Source organism: Eurosta solidaginis, chromosome 3, assembly GCF_040869045.1.
Source record: "Eurosta solidaginis isolate ZX-2024a chromosome 3, ASM4086904v1, whole genome shotgun sequence".
In the NCBI taxonomy this organism is placed as follows: domain Eukaryota; kingdom Metazoa; phylum Arthropoda; class Insecta; order Diptera; family Tephritidae; genus Eurosta; species Eurosta solidaginis.
In genome coordinates this window covers 114,678,502-114,695,677 of record NC_090321.1, presented here as the reverse complement: position 1 = coordinate 114,695,677, position 17,176 = coordinate 114,678,502, and the positions used below count along the sequence as shown (strand labels likewise).

General features: G+C 36.7%; 1 protein-coding gene across 11 annotated transcripts in view; it reads right to left on the bottom strand.

Moving 5' to 3' along the window:
• Obsc (Obscurin) overlaps nucleotides 1-17,176 on the bottom strand; it is a 2,548,720-nt gene that overhangs the window by 78,349 nt on the left and 2,453,195 nt on the right. The gene's annotated exons all lie outside the window — the stretch shown is intronic.

The window sequence follows — 17,176 nt, the reverse complement described above, 5'->3', positions numbered from 1 at the left end:
ATACCTTTGTTCAGACTGTCAAAATGAACACGTACATTATTAGGCGAATGAAATGGAAGGAAAACATAAAACTTTGAAATTTTTGTGTGTTGTAAGAAAATGTGTTCAATGTTTTGGTTTCATTTTGAGTTTGCCATCTTCTTTTGACAATCCCTACTCCAGTGAAATGAAAGACATAAAATCAGCTGATGAGATGAGCCAGCAAGAACATACCTTTGTTCAGACTGTCAAAATGAACACGTACATTATTAGGCGAATGAAATGGTAGGAAAACATAAAACTTTGAAATTTTTGTGTGTTGTAAGAAAATGTGTTCAATGTTTTGGTTTCATTTTGAGTTTGCCATCTTCTTTTGACAATCCCTACTCCAGTGAAATGAAAGACATAAAATCAGCTGATGAGATGAGCCAACCATATAGTTCAGCCATGCGTAACTGACGTTGAAATATACTCAATAAACACACTTTACAATGTTGCATTTGCAGTTTGAAACAATTTATTACGCAATTTTTTTTAAATTGGCAATTTATTATTACAATTTATTATATGACAAATTGCGTAATAAATTGCCCAAATAGTAGAAATTGCCAATTTGGTGTGTGTTTGAACTTAGTATTACACCCTAACTTAGCCTTCCTTAATTGTTTCTTGTTAGAAGTAACAACAAACGCCTAGTAAGTAATTTAAACTTTTTTAATTGCTAAAAATATCACATTAAAGTATTGAGGCTTTTTTAAAATGTGTCCCACCAGTCACATGTGAGCTGGGGTACTGATGGTATTCTGGCCGCAGTACGTTTGCGTTTATTTTCATCATACAAACTATAAATTTTTATAACATGCCTTAAACAAGAAAGCGACAATAGTTTCCGGCTTTTGCAGGAAATCGCTTGCGATAAATCAAACGAAAAATGAATGATCAAAATGTTACGAAATTTCGAATATTGTTCCCCGACAGTTAGACACTACAATTGTGTATTAATAGAAGTAACATAGAATCAGTCGAAATCTGCTATTGGAACCTTAGAAGCTCTTCTGGAAGAGCTCAATAGTAAAACACTCATGTTTAAGTATCATGTCTTTACAAAAAATGAACAACCGAAATGCTTTCAGGAAAATGCTTTGGGGAAAATTTGGTTATTTTAAAGCAGGAAGAAATACAACCTGTTTACTGGATCCATGCTAAAGTAACTTTGTTTACAGGCTATGCTTGAGCTAACCAAGGTCAAGAAAACCATTCATACGCAATCATAAGCGACGAATTAAACCACGATAAAAATTCAATATGGTTATTTATAAAAAAGATTACCGACGATTTTATTTCTCGATATACGAACGTCAAGAAAGTGTAAATTTTCTCGGATGAATGTGCTGCGTTGTCCCTACTGTGCTTCTCCGAACGAGACTGGGCTGTTGAAATAAATTGGAGTTTTTTTTTTGCTTCTGGCCATGGTAAAGGGATTAGTTAATAGTATCGGAGCAACAACCAAATGAACTCTTTGGTCTGCTAGATGCCAAGAAAAGCAGTAATTAAAATTACAAACCTCTATAAGTAACTAGTGCTAAAAGGAATAAATGGAATAAATATTTTATTTCTTGGTGCAGATGATATCACCATCATGATGATGACACCATAATTTTAAAGCATTAGTAAATAATAAAATGTATTAATACTCTGACGGCATTATCTTCTGACTAACAAAAGGTTTCAATAATCGAAGAAGAAAAATTAAACTATTCTGAAGTATGTAACAGCAAGTTTAGGAAGTGTGAGCTACAGGAAGAAACGGTTGAGCACGTTCTGTGTTCATGTGCTGCGCTTGCCAGGTCAAGGCCCCAGCTTTTAGGGGCGGCAGAGTTGCCAGATCTTGAGGCATCAATTAAGCTGGGTCCCAGAAAACTGCTAGTATTTGCCAAGAGGACGGGGTTATTCTATAGCATATGTCTTGGCACCTGATTGGGGTTCTTCCGTTTGGTCGTCAAAAAAATTCTGGTAACACTATGGACACATTCAATCTATGTGAAGTCTTTATTGACCGGCCAGTTCAACCTAACCTAAGTATATGACTCCAGAGACAGGGAATAGAAACTGGACGTAAATATTCATTTATTTTATTTATTTAAAGTCGACAACAAAAGTAAAATGGTCGAGTACATGACATAAAAGATATATATATACAACTCAAAGGTTAAAATTAAAATACATCGAAATTTCAACAATGTTATATTAGAAACATAGAAATATATCATTTAACATTAAAACTTAAGTGCTGAATATAATAGTAAGAAATAAGAGCATCAGATTCCGCTCAGCATAATTCCGGAATGCTCTGGATTCCAAGCGACTTGATGTTGGAATGCAACAAGATTCCAATCAGCATGTCGTGGGAATGCGGCAGAACTCCGAGTAGTGTTATGTGGTATGCCATCTCAATGCATAAAAAAGTAACATGACTTACGTTGTTGGAATGTACCGGATTCCAATCAACTCGATGCCTGACCCATAAAATTATACTGCCAGAATGCATACGATTCCGATATTTATAAATTATATTTATAATGAGCTAGAAGGCTTCGCAAGATGAATAAAACTTTTATTTTCTGTTTGTAGTTTGACCTATTCATATATAGCATTTAAGTGCAATAGGTTTTTCTTCCGCGATAATATAACACGATTCGGCCCCAATACGATAATTTCATATTGATACCATGATAAAAATATTACAAGGTAAAACTGGTGAGAAGAAAATTACGTTCTCACGTTTTTATTTTTTTATTATGGTTTTGCTTTCATAACAAAATATTGTAGCGTAGTTACAACAGTACGACCCCCACTGTAACCCTTTTTCGCCTACGCCTGAGAGAATACATACATAGTATATTAACAGGCAGCCAACAGTAACAATTACATACCAATGCATTCGAGTGACATTCGGCGACAACAATGATATATATATAGCACGGCGACCCATACTAAATAGCAATTCACTGACGTGACCAATTAGCGGTTCATTTCTTACTCGCATCATAACAGAAGCAATGATGATAATCATGGTATATTTGTACTTTTTTTGGTACATTTCGCTTCCCGAAAATACGTTAGTACTACATTGACATATTTGATAATACAGCACTGCACTTCAAGTCATTTGCAAAGCAGCTCTGAATGTACAAAAAAATTTTAAATTTTTCGAAGAAAATGTATAGTTGTTTTGTTGCCGAGCACAATTTGCCATTAGCGATTATGGATCATTTAAATATGCTTATGAAAAGTAGTATAACTGATTCTAAAATTGTGAACAAATTTTGCATCAATAGAATTAAAGCACAGAAAATAATAACTCAAATAACAGGGCCAGAAAATTATAAATCCATAATTGTCAGAAGAATTATTACTCTCTAATAATAGATGCGGCCACCGTGGTGTGATGGTAGCGTGCTCCGCCTATCACACCGTATGCCCTGGGTTCAACTCCCGGGCAAAGCAACATCAAAATTTTAGAAATAAGATTTTTCAATTAGAAGAAAATTTTTCTAAGCGGGGTCGCCCCTCGGCAGTGTCTGGCAAGCACTCCGATTGTATTTCTGCCATGAAAAGCTCTCAGTGAAAACTCATCTGCCTTGCAGATGCCGTTCGGAGTCGGCATAAAACATGTAGGTCCCGTCCGGCCAATTTGTAGGGAAAAATCAAGAGGAGCACGACGCAAATTGGAAGAGAAGCTCGGCCTTAGATCTCTTCGGAGGTTATCGCGCCTTACATTTTTATTTTAATAATAGATGAAACGACTGATATATGTATATCAAAAAATTTGGCAGTTTCGATTCGAATTTTTGGTAAAAAGTGCATTGATAGATTTTTAGATTTGATACCTCTGACCGATAGTAGCACGGGGGTATTTTTAATGCCATTATTAAATCTTTGAAAGACCATTCAATACCACTTGAAAAAATTATTGGTTTCACTCGGTTATGTTGGGAGCAAAAAGCGGAGTGCTAGCAAGGCTGAAACAAGTTGTTCAAAATCTGCATGTTAATGGATGTGTTTGTCACATTTTAAATTTAGCTTCAATGGCCGCTTGTGATGCATTTCCCAACAAAATTGATACATTTTTAAAATACGTAAACTATCATTTTTGTAACAGCCCCTTAGGGGGGCAGACCTGCAAAGTTTTCAAGAACATTTCGGTACAGAAATGCATGTTATACTAAAGTACGCCCCCACAAGGTGGCTTTTTAGGCAAGCAGTCATAGATAGAATTATTGAGCAATGGGATGCCCTCAAGTATTATTTTAATCTTTACGTATTTGAAAATAAAAGCAGTAATCAATATGTAAATCTTATATCTGAAATTTTTCAAAGTCCTATTTATAAAGTATATTTTACATTCCTTTCTTATATTTTAAATGAAATAAATAATGTGAATATAGAAATGCAGTCTGAAGATATTCGCATACATTTACTTATTACCAAATTAAAAATTAAAAAAAAAAAACCTTATTTAGACTCCAGTCCTATTTGGATGTTAAATATTGATTCAGGCGAAAATCACTTAACCCCAGATGAAGTCTACTGCGGTATTAATGTGGATATTGTTCTATCAAACAACCTTTTCGAAAAAGATGGCGTACACATATTTAAGAAGAGTGCGAAAAAATTTTAAACAAGGTAAATTTGAATGATGAAACTTTGTTCTGGTCTGCAAAGCTTTCACCAGAAAGTATTTTAAGTGGTGAAGCAAATATTATTGTGCTTTTGTTATGAACTTGTATCCGAAATCTGCATTTGATAAAATAGGGAAAATTAATTCTGAATTTAGAGCTTTAGCAGAGCATGAGAGCCTTAAAAAATTCAAGAATTTAAATATATGCAGCTTTAAAGAAGAATTAAGATCAGTTAAAAATAAATAAATGCGGAAATGTTTTTCAATATTTATAGAATAGTTCAAGGCATATTGTCGATTTCACATTCATCCACAAAAGTAGAAAGGATATTTTCTATACAAAATTTAATTAAAACTAAGTGTAGAAATGGAATTCCAACAAACACAGTTTCGGATTTAAATAAAAGTAAAGATTTGATGAAATCAACTAACAATAGTTGTTATAATATAAATACGAAAAAAAGCTTTTTGTCAACTGAGGTATTTAAAGAACTCAAAGAAGAAGAACTGTTAATGTAGTGATTGAAACATGAGTTATTAGTATAGATGTAGGCGACAATTTGTCAACTTTTGTACCTAAAATGTTTTTATGAAATGTTTTTGCATTGGATGCAGCTATTATTTTTTTTAATATTAATTTTATGTTCCTTACTGGTACTCAATAAAGAAATATTTTTATATATGTACATAATTGTACGCTACAATTGATAAACTCCTTTTATTATTTTTACTCTAAAAGTATTTCTTCATAAATCATGTTTCCCTGTTATACTACCTTTAATTTGCGTTAGAAAGTTTCCTGACTAAAATCAGTTTTTGGATAAAGAAGCAGAATATAGCTCTAATTTTGTTTAAATTCACACCCGAAGACATGTGGTACATTTTTGGATGATTTGGTACATTTTTTTCCTCTTTTGGTACAAAATGAAAAATCTATTTATCATCGCTGAACAGAAGCACTATAAAATGAATGAATTTGCTGTTGGCACTTCATTCCTCGCAGGTTATTCGGAGGGGGTGGTTGCTTTATTAAAAGCAGCCCAATCACTTCTGACTAGTTGAGTGGAAGGGGTGCTGCCTTAGCACGGGTTACCCTTTGCTTGCGGGGACAACGGGTCGCACCCCTATAGTTTTCTCGCCCGTGACCAAGCTAAGTGAGGGGGGGGGGCGGCTCGCCGCCTTTTGGCTACCCCACCCCTTCCCCTCAGCCAAGGCTCCAGCCAACCCGGTTCTACAGCTGCGAAGCGTGGTGACTTCGGGTCCAGATTTTCCTCGCAGCCTACGAACCGGCAAGTTCAGAGCTGATGCACCGATGCCCGGCACCTCACTTTAGTGTGCGAACACGGGATGGGCGAAGATAGGACGACATAGCTCTCGCTTTGACGACTATGTACTGCTGCATCTATTACCAAAAAGGCGATTTACTCGCTGTCCTCCATGAAACAATCGGCGCACTTGCTACCGCTTACGGGTAAAAATTAGAGTCAGTAAAGGTTTTCGTCTAACTGGGGAGATCAGGTGGAGGAAGAACCAATCTCCTTTGGTGCTTCCAAACTCGCGATTAAGCGCTAGTTCATGTATGACTATATCCCTCGCGAGGAATAGGACAAAATAACAAACTAACGGGTACATCAAACCAAGATCACTCCTTTCAGCAGTAGCGGGGACACTTGAGAGTAGGGGTGGTATTCTTATCCAACATTCGCTTCTGTTGTTGTTGTTGTAGCAGTGCTTCGCCCCATCACAAATTGTCATCAATATCCTCTAACGGGAGTCCAAGCAAGTTTCTGTTTCAACAGAAGTGGACCATAATGATAGGGGTGATAGAGGCGTTGGTTCCACATTACAATTAAAGAGATGGTTGGTGTCATGTGGGGGCACATTGCAAGCGGGGCATACATTTTGTATGTCAGGGTTGATTCTGGATAGGTAAGAGTTTAACCTGTTACAGTATCGAGATCGAAGTTGAGCTAGAGTGACTCGTGTTTCCCTGGGGAGTGTGCGTTCCTCTTCCGAAAGTTTTGGGTACTGTTCTGTGAGTACTGGATTCACCGGGCAATTCCCGGCATAAAGGTTCGACGCCTGTTTGTGGAGTTCATTGAGGACCTGCTTATGTTTTTTGGCTTCATACGGTTGAGTTCTCAGGTGCCGTATTTCCTCATAACGCTTATGGAGATGACTCCTTAAGCCCCTAGACGGTGTTGGCTCATCAATCAGATACCTGTTGGGATGCCCAGGTTCCTGGGTATTCAACAGGAACTGTTTGGTTAGCATCTCATTTCTCTCCTTGATGGGGAGTATTCGCGCCTCATTATGTAGATGGTGCTCTGGGGACATAAGAAGACAGCCAGTTGGGATTCTGAGAGCAGTATTTTGGCAGGCCTGTAGCTTATTCCAGTGAGTAGCTGTAAGGCTTGGCAACTATATAGGGGACGCGTACCATGCAACCGGCTGGCCAATTGCTTTGTAAGTAGTAATGAGCGTTTCTTTATCTTTTCCCCAAATACTGCCAGCAAGAGGTTTGAGGATTTTATTACGGCTCTGGATTTTCGGTACAATTGCGGCTGCATGCTCACCAAATTGTAGATCCTGATCAAACGTCACACCCAAGATTTTGGGGTGTAGGACAGTCGGTAGCGTAGTGCCATCCACGTGGATGTTCAAAATGGCCGACATTTGGGACGTCCAAGCTGTAAATAAGGTCGAGGATTATTTAGTCGGTGATAATGCCAGGTTTCGCAAGGCGAAAAAACTGGAGAGATCAAGGAGGTAGCCGTTTATTCATCGGCGTAAGAAACGATAGTAACTCCTTCCGGTGGCGGATGTAGTAGTTAAACAAAAGTGGGAAAGGACACCACCCTGAGGCACCCCTTGTTTAATTCTTCTTGGCAACGAGTACTGTTCTATGGTGGGGCCTCTGATTTAGACCACAATTTATCTGGGTGCTAATCGCAGTTAGCGCGGTGATGGTGCTATGGAGTTTTCTAAAGCCATGCTGATGACAGGCTAGCTGCAAATTTGCTTTGAAGTAGGGGAGAAAAATGGCTTCAACCGTCTTGGCTACTGGCGATAGGAGAGATATGGAGCGATATGACTCTCCTATGTTATTCGCTTCTCTATACACACTGTTGAAGCCAAACGCCTTCAATAGTTGGGAACCACTGGTGTTTCTTCATTCACAGCTATTTGCCACAAAGCTGCACTGTGGTTGGAAATCTACCGGTGGTTCTCTTTCGAAGTTAGGGTTCGTTAACGCTGCACTCAACTGCAAAGTGATAGTCTTTTACTTACGACAGCAGTTGAGACAGCGTTCCAGAGCAGCAATTAAAAAAAATAAATGTAAGGCGCGATAACCTCCGAAGAGATCTAAGGCCGAGCTTCTCTTCCAATTTGCGTCGTGCTCCTCTTGATTTTCCCTACAAATTGGCCGGACGGGACCTACATGTTTTATGCCGACTCTGAACGGCATCTGCAAGGCAGATGAGTTTTCACTGAGAGCTTTTCATGGCAGAAATACACCCGGAGCGCTTACCAAACACTGCCGAGGGGCGACACCGCTTAGAAAAATTTTCTTCTAATTTAAAAACCTTATTTCTAAAATTTTGATGTTGCTTTGCCCGGGGTGCGAACCCAGGGCATACGGTGTGGTAGGCGGAGCACGCTACCATCACACCACGGTGGCCGCCAGCAGCAATTCAACCTAAGGTAAAATACGTACTTTTCGGTAATATTAAACCTTATAAATTGTTATATCTATTGATATTTATATTCTTAATTTTAAATTCGATTTATCACCCGCATATAACTTCGTATATACGGTTTCTTCTTCTTCAATAAACTTACACATCTTTATATTATATTTTTATTAATTCCTTTGTTTCATTTCCTTCTTTCCATTTTTTCGGGTTGCCGTGCGTTCGAACCGCCATACTATTTCGTTTGTGTAGACAAACATTTGGTCCTCCATTTATACAACAGAGAATCAGCAGCACAACAAATACTCAAATCAACAAAGAGAGGGATACACAAATCGCAAAGCGGAAAACTAAACATAAAGCAGAACATCACAAAAACGAGAAAAAACAGGTGCATGTAGACAATAAAATAAACTGTTGAGTAAAATAAAAAATTTAAGTCTAAAGTAATTAAATAAATAGAAAAATACCTAGGGTGTGTTGAATATTTTATATTAAATAGAGCACAAAAGATAGGAACAAAAAGAAAAATTAACCTAATGAAATTCTGTCAAACAAAAGTTAAAAAAAAAAAAATTGTGTGAAATTAACAAAAACTCAATACAAAAAAAAACCAAAAAAAAATAGTTAGTGAGTTTTCTTTTCTTTCGCCGAAGTTGGCGAGTGTGCACAACAAAAAATATTGTAGAAAATTTACATTTGCATATACGGATATATATGGTCATAGGAGTATGTGGTTGCAGATAAATTAAATCAAAGCGATCTTTTAACTTTTTTCAGAAGTTTTTAATTTTTATTGGGATAAAGTTTTTATTGGGAGAATAATCTATATATGTATAAATCATAAATTCGCGTGTTGCAACCATTTATCTTGACCATATCTATCTGTGCTTTTTCGTAAATATCAGTAAATATTGGGGGTGAGAATTTAAAAAGAATACATACGGAGATATTTGCTATTTCGAAATAGTTCGCGTCGGGTTTTCGTAAATTGACTCTGCCAATTACGTACTTTGGTATAGCATTAATTTTCTCGTCTTCTATTTCACCCACATACGTACATACATATTAATTTATATACCGAACTTCAATTCCAATGTCTCGAACGGAGTGAATATCATTTAATATTTCGCCCTTCTTCCCCTTTTCTCGGTCCCCTATATAAAAATCCAAACATTGGTAAATTCGGTGCACATAAATTTTTGTTTCGCCCACCTGTTTCTTATTGTTCTCATTACACGAAAGTTCAATTGTGATCACTGAGTTGTTGACTTTGTCTTTTTTCTACTTTGTCATACCGTACATATATATACAAGACACATTTGTAGGAACATACAGCACAGTAGTAAATTTTTACCTTGACCCCGTATGAAAATTTTCAAAAATTAAATTTGAATTAGATTTGAGAAATTTTTTGAAATTTATATTTAATTGGTGGCGCTTGACATTTCTTTTGACGGCTTTTAGTATTTGGGTACATTCCAATATTCGTCATATTTTATTCGATCGGTTTTAATTTTCGGCATACAGAGTGTGGTCCTTTAAACAATAGATATGTCTTTAAGTTATTTTACCAGGTGCTCAGACCAAGTCGTTGGATTCAACGCGCAATTCGACGACGTCTTTTTAAAAGAAAATTCAAAAACGTCCCTAGAACTTTAAAAACCGGAATTAATCGATTCGTGGTCGAACACAAAGTTGGCGTATGAAAAATGCCTACAATCCTTAAAGAATGACGAAGAAGTAAAATCGGTTAAAGCAAAGCAGTCAACCACTCTTAAGGATTGCATATCCTGCCTTTCACGCATTAGCGAATACATACAAAAGGCCGAAGCAAGCGATGCTCCGGTCATTGCCCCTGCCCAAGTCGGCACCCAATCCAATAGTCTGCATTTACCGCCATGTGATACTGAAATATTCCATGGTGATTATGTCTCTTGGCCATTCTTCCGCGATCTATTCACTGCGATTTATATTAAGAATTCGCGACTGGAGGACGTCGCAAAACTTTACCACCTGCTTCAGAAAACAAGTGGTGAAGCAAAGGAAATCGTCGCGAAAGTCCCGCTAACCAATTTAGGCTTCGTGCAGTCGCTTTTCTCGCTGTCTAAGTTCATATTCTTATTTTAAATCATATAAGTGCCGTGATACCAAATATTTTGTTAAGTATAGTTCATTACATAATTCTGTGCATTGTGGTGAAGTGAAATCCTGCCGTTGGGAAGTTATTTTGCTAATTTAGTGCTTTTAGATTTACAAAGTTTTTGATTTTTGCATTTGCACAAGAATACACATACATACGTTCATATATCCACATTCATGTGATGCATTGATTTTTGTGTATTTCAGTGGCTCTCAAACTTACTTACTTTTGTTTTTAACCCTTTTCGAAAGTAACCATATTCAAGTTTATATTTACATTTTATTTGCTAAAATTTTTAAGATGACTATAATGGCAACTTCCTGTCTATTTGAAAATTATAATGTGAAGGGCGACTCTGAGCGTTTTGTACCATGTTGGTTATGTGATAGTCTCGGGCATATGAAATGTGCTGGTTTGACGGGAAGAGTGGCTGACGCTTTGAATGAGGGTAAACGGGTTCGCTGGTACTTTCCAAAGTGTCGGGGTACTGAGGTGGATATTTTCAGCTTCTTTAAAACAGCAAGAAACGGTTTTCTTGAAATCGGTAAGGCGCTTGAGATCATCAACCAAAAATTACAGACTTACGAAGCGGCATTTAAATCTTTTAGATGTTTAGAGACATCACCGGCAAGAAAGGGGAAGCAAACTACTAAAAAGCGGAAGCTTGCGGATGATGCCCTGGGCTCGAATTCAACCTCTTTTGCTTCTAGTGTACCTATTCCTGTTTCCTCCTAGAACTCAATATCTTCTGCCTTACTTATTCCTGTCTCTACGTCTACCCTTGACAATGAATTGATCATCTCCAATTCGCCAGGCACGAACAAGAAACTTCAGGGGCTACCTCAAGGTCAAAATCAGGTGTTAATCAGGGGTATCCCCCACTACCTACACCTTCTACGACGGCGTTGAAGAAGACGCCGTCGACCTCATCTGCTCCTATTTCGTCCATAACTTTTTGAAATCAGCTGTCATGACCCACCGTTTCAGAAGATATGACTACTTTGATGGCTCCATCAACTCATAATTTACCGAACCCTAATAATGCGGAAATAACGGTAGGAAGACAACTTATAGTTGTTCCTCCACAACTTATTGTTTGTATCCCGCTTCTCAAGTGATACAACTGCAGACGATATAAATTATTTTATATCGTCAAAAATAAAGCCGAATGAACTGCATATAAGAAAATTTACATTTGACCACGATAGATGCATCTCTTCTTTCAAGATAGATGTTTCTACAGATTGTTTTGAGATGCTTTTGGATAAGTCTTTCTGGTCAGATGAAGCGTTAGTCCACGAATTTACGTCTAAGTCTCGAAATATCGCTCGCACTCCACGTCCTATTCCTGCCTTAAAAAAACTAGTTGTAGACCTTGGCATCAACTTCTATTACCAGAATGTGAGGGGCTTGAACACTAAACTAATAGATCTTTTTCTTAGTAGCCATGACCTTACTTTTAAGGTAGTGGCATTTACCGAAACCTGGCTAAAACCTCATGTGCTCAACTCTGAAATTCTATGTAATAGATACGAAATTTTTAGAAAATATCGTCAAAGTAAAGTTGGTGGTGGTGTCTTAATCGCCGTAGATGCTAGCCTATCTGCTGAAGAAATTCTGATTCCTGAAGCGGACGAAATCGAATTTCTTTGCGTTCGTATCAAACTCTTATCTATGCATTTATACATTACTATTAGCTACGTTCCTCCGAAATTTTAATTACATTTATACAACAAACACGCTTCGATTATAATGTCTGTGACTTCTTTGGCTACTTCTTCTGACTTGATTGTAGTTCTTGGTGATTTTAACGAGTTCTTAAACAACCTTGCAGATAGTGGGCTTTTTCAGGTTAACGGCATTCTGAATAAGTTTTGTAAATGCTTGGACCTAATACATGTCAGTGATAGTTCTAGATTCTCTTTAGTCTCAACTGACCCGTTGGTACTGCCTGAAGATGTATATCACCCTGCATTGGAGTTAATTGCTGAAACCTTTAGCGTTCCAAAACAACGTAACACCTATACTATTTCGTCTGCTGCTAGGTCTTTATTTAGGAAAACTGACTTCAGAAAGTTAAGAAATGAGCTTTCCGTTATGGTTTGGCCCGACTATAGTGGAGATGTTGACGATAGCGTTCATCAATTTACTAGTGCTTTACACCTCATATTCCGTGCTTGTATCCCCCAAACTAATAGCGTTAGAGTTTCAGTAAATACTGGTTGGTGCACCAAGGAACTAAACTGCTTAAAAAATCAGAAAACGCGTTGGTTTAAGAGATATAAAAAATTTGGTCTTCCAAATGACTATAGCAGATATTCTATTCTACGTCATAAATATAATTCTTTGAACAAAGAGTGTTACGAAGACTACATTAATAAGATTAAGCTGCAACTTTCCTCTAATCCCAAGTCGTTCTTCAATTACTACTGGATTCCCATCCGTCATGAAATTTAACGACTTGGTTTCAAGTGACGATGCCACAGTTGCCGGTATGTTTTCTGATTTCTTTAAATCAAACTACGCACAAAATTGCGTGCGAGTTACGTATAATTCCGCTACTATACCAGATAAGGTCAATAGCTTGCCAAGTTATATAAGTGCATAGTCAGCAGCGGACGATATTGACCAATTCATTTTAAAAATCACAAATAAACAAAAGTATTAATATCCGGTCTAAATTAAAGTTGCAAACTGGCAATTCTGGGAATTCTGCTATTTAAGAAAATATTAAGTACACAGCTAGTTAATTCTACTTAGTAAGCAATAATATCATTCAGTTAGCAATAAGTATTTATATTATTATCAGCAAATTGTAAGTTTCATTATTGATTGTAATAAAGTGAAAGTTCAGTTTGATTCGGAGTTACACCCTAGTCAGTCGTGTTGATTTTCTTAGCGTATTCTGCCTTTGGTTTATATCTTCCTTTTTAAAAAGCCCCTCCGCGACGTAAGCAACGAATCTGGTGCAGTCAAAAGTCCTTTTAAAATAAAAAGGATCGGTTACGGAAAACGTTCCCCTTAAAATATATAATACTAATTAACACCCGTATACAATCCTGCGATTCCCTAGTCAACTCAGAGGTTGGTCGGACCCTCTAGGATATAAAATAAATAAAAACAAAATAAAACTTGTTATCAGCAACAAAAAGTGGCAGTGCAGTGATCACAATAAACCTGTAGAACACCACCCAAAAAATATTGAAATAAGTGGCAGTGAAGTGAACGCAACAGGAATACAGCGCACCACCCACAAATAGCGGACATAAATAAAAAGTGATAGTGCGAAAAAATAGGCACCCATCCAATAAATCAAAATTACAGCAAGGCAAAGAGAATACGACCTAATAAGGGCAATGGCTCAGGATCCAGCTCAATTAATAGACGTAAACCTGGTGGAAGAGCTCGCCAGGCGAGAACAGCAAATAGAGCAGCTTAGAAATGCCTATATTGAGTTGCAACAACAACACCAACAAACACAGCAACCTCAAAGACAGACAGCTGACCAACACCGAATTGATAGACTATTTAAAAGCATCAACCAATTTCCTCTATTCATTGGCCAAGGCGATGTAACAGTGAATTCATTCTTCTGCAGTACAGAATATTTACTATCAACAATCAGCGATGAAGAACTGAAGAAGGAGGCAGTAAGGACAATTTTTTATAAAACTGTTCAAGGCGAAGCAAAAAATGTCATCATTAACATACCTCAACCGGACAACTGGGGGATGATAAAGGACACATTAAAAATGAGGTTCAAACCTGACACGGAGGCGCAAGTGTTCAAGGCGAAGCAAAAAAATGTCATCATTAACATACCTCAACCGGACAACTGGGGGGATGATAAAGGACACATTAAAAATGAGGTTCAAACCTGACACGGAGGCGCATGAAATATACCGGAAAGTAACTAACCTGTGGGTAAATACGGTGAGTAAACTAGCGGTAGAATTACAAAATATAAAATATAAGACAGATGAATTGATTGTGTATTATAGAGGAGGACAGGGTATCGACCTCACCAATATCGAAAGTTTGTTAGTAAATACGTCAAAAGAGATGACACAGGGTACCTCGTTAGATAAAATATACGAGTGTACACAACTAGGGGAGATAATAAAAATTATGAACCATAGAAGATTTGAGAATACATGCATACGACCAGAATACAGGAAAATAAATAGAAGAGATGAAAGGTCAAGCTACAGGGATTGGACAAGGAAGAATCTAAACACAGACCGATACGACTACCAAAAACCTCAATATACTACTGATAAAAATACAGGATATCACGACAAAACTTCAGGACAAGCAAGACAGAATTTTAATCAAAATACTTATCACAGGCAAGCTAGCTCAGGGCAAAACAGGCCACCCCACCAATATTCAAACCAATATAAAGACAATATGTCTTACCAAAGAAGGCAGGGATCTTCAAATGATCCCCAAGTCTGGGGAAATTCAGGACAACTTCACAGGTCCCCAAAGGTAGGAAACCCCAGGCCAAATTCCGGCCAAAATCACTGGAATCAACTTAGGCAAGACCGAGAGGAACCGATGGCAGTTGACAATATAAAAAAAGAAAAATAAAAAGATTTCGTTGAATTAAATTCATGCGAATGTTGCAGAAATCAGGACAATAAAAACCTAGTTAATGATGAAGAGCAAAATTGTTTTGAGGGACCAGCTCGGACTGTCTTCCCACCATACCTTTAACGTTTAAAAAGAAAAAATTTAAAGCTATCATAGATACTGGAGCAAGCATAAGCTTAGTTGACAGTAGTATAAACGATTTCAAAAGAATTTTATTAAAAAAAGCTATTACATTTAGCACAATAACTAAAAGCGATGTTATTAAATATGAGGTGCTTACATATGCACCTAAAGAATTCAATCTTCCACATTATGCAAAAATAAGATGGAAAATGACTCAGCTAAGAGGTCGAAAGTATAGTTTCATTATAGGCATTGACTTACTTAACTGTTTTAACATAACAATAAATTTGGTGGATGGTTGTATAATGCTAAATAAAAGAACTACCTATTTTGAGAGTATCCCTATAAAAAAACTACCTATTTTGAGAGTAATCCGTATACCAATTTAGAAATTGATGCATTAGAAGCAAAAGGATTCGATTGGGGTAGAATTAATATGAATCATCTTAACAAGGAAGAAAAAGAAGAAGTAGTAAAAATCGTAAAAAATTTAAAAATTTATTTTTTAAAGAAGGAGATCAATTGACCAGCACTACGAAGGTAGTACACGAAATCAGGACCACGACAAATGAGCAAATAAACAGTAAGTTATATAGATACCCTCCGCAACATGAAATAGAAGTACGAAGGCAAATAAAGGAAATGGAAGACCAAGGGATTATTAGGAAAAGTCGCTCCCGATATTCCAGTCCTTTAATTGTAGTACCTCGGGAGAAAGGAAATATAGAATTGTGATAGATTACAGAAAACTGAACGAGGTAACAATAGATGACAAATTTTCTCTTCCTAATATTAATTCAATTTTGGACAAACTGGGTAAGGCACAATACTTTACAACATTAGATCTAGCCAAAATCTTAATAAGGGAACAAGATAGAGAGAAAACGGCGTTTGCAACACCTATCGGGTTTTATGAATTTATTAGAATGCCATATGGATTGAAAAATGCCCCGGCAACATTTCAACGTCTAATGAATGAAACTCTAAGAGACTTCATCAATAAAACATGTGTGGTGTACTAGATCACATTTTGATATTTAGTACATCCCTTCAGGAGCATATAAGGACAATATTTTAAGGTGCTAGAAAGAGCAAATTTAAAGGTTCAAATAGACAAATGCAATTTCATGAAAAAAGAAACTGAATTTTTGGGGCACATTTTAACAGAAAATGGCTTAAAATCAAATCCGGATAAAATAAAAGTAATAGAAGCGTTACAGTTACCTAAAACGGAGAAACAAATAAAAATTTTCCTAAGAGTGACAGATTACTACCGGAAATTTATAAAAAACTACGCACCAGTAGCACATCCTATAACAAAATACTTAAAGAAAAACGTAAAGATCAATACTAAAAATCCAACCTATATAGAAGCATTCAAAAAATTGAAAATACTAATTAGTTCTCACCCAATTTTGAGATATCCTAATTTTGATAAACCATTTACTCTAACTACTGATGCGTCGAACTGTGCAATCGGTGCTGTTTTGTCACAAGAAGGGCATCCGATTTGCTATATTTCCAGAACACTAAATGATCACGAAAAAAATTACTCTTCTACAGATAAAGAATTTCTAGCGATTTTATGGATTGTTGATTATTTACGGCCATACCTTTACGGAAGAAAGTTTAAAATTTGTACATACCATCAGCCAATAAAAGACCTACATGTTAAATATAAAGGAAAGGACATGTCACCTAGACATCAACGATGGCTTCTAAAATTAGGAGAGTATCAGTTCAACATAGAATACTTAAAAGGGAAGGAAAATCAAGTAGCAGAATTTTTGAGTAGAATAAATAATGAAGTTGATAAAATGGAAAGTGTGAAAGTAATTGATAAATGTAGGGATTTGCCAATAGTCAAGGATATGAAAATTGATTCGGAAACGATAAATACTAGAAGATGAGACGATGGCTACAATGCATTCAGCGGAAGAAAATCTTCAAGATCATTTT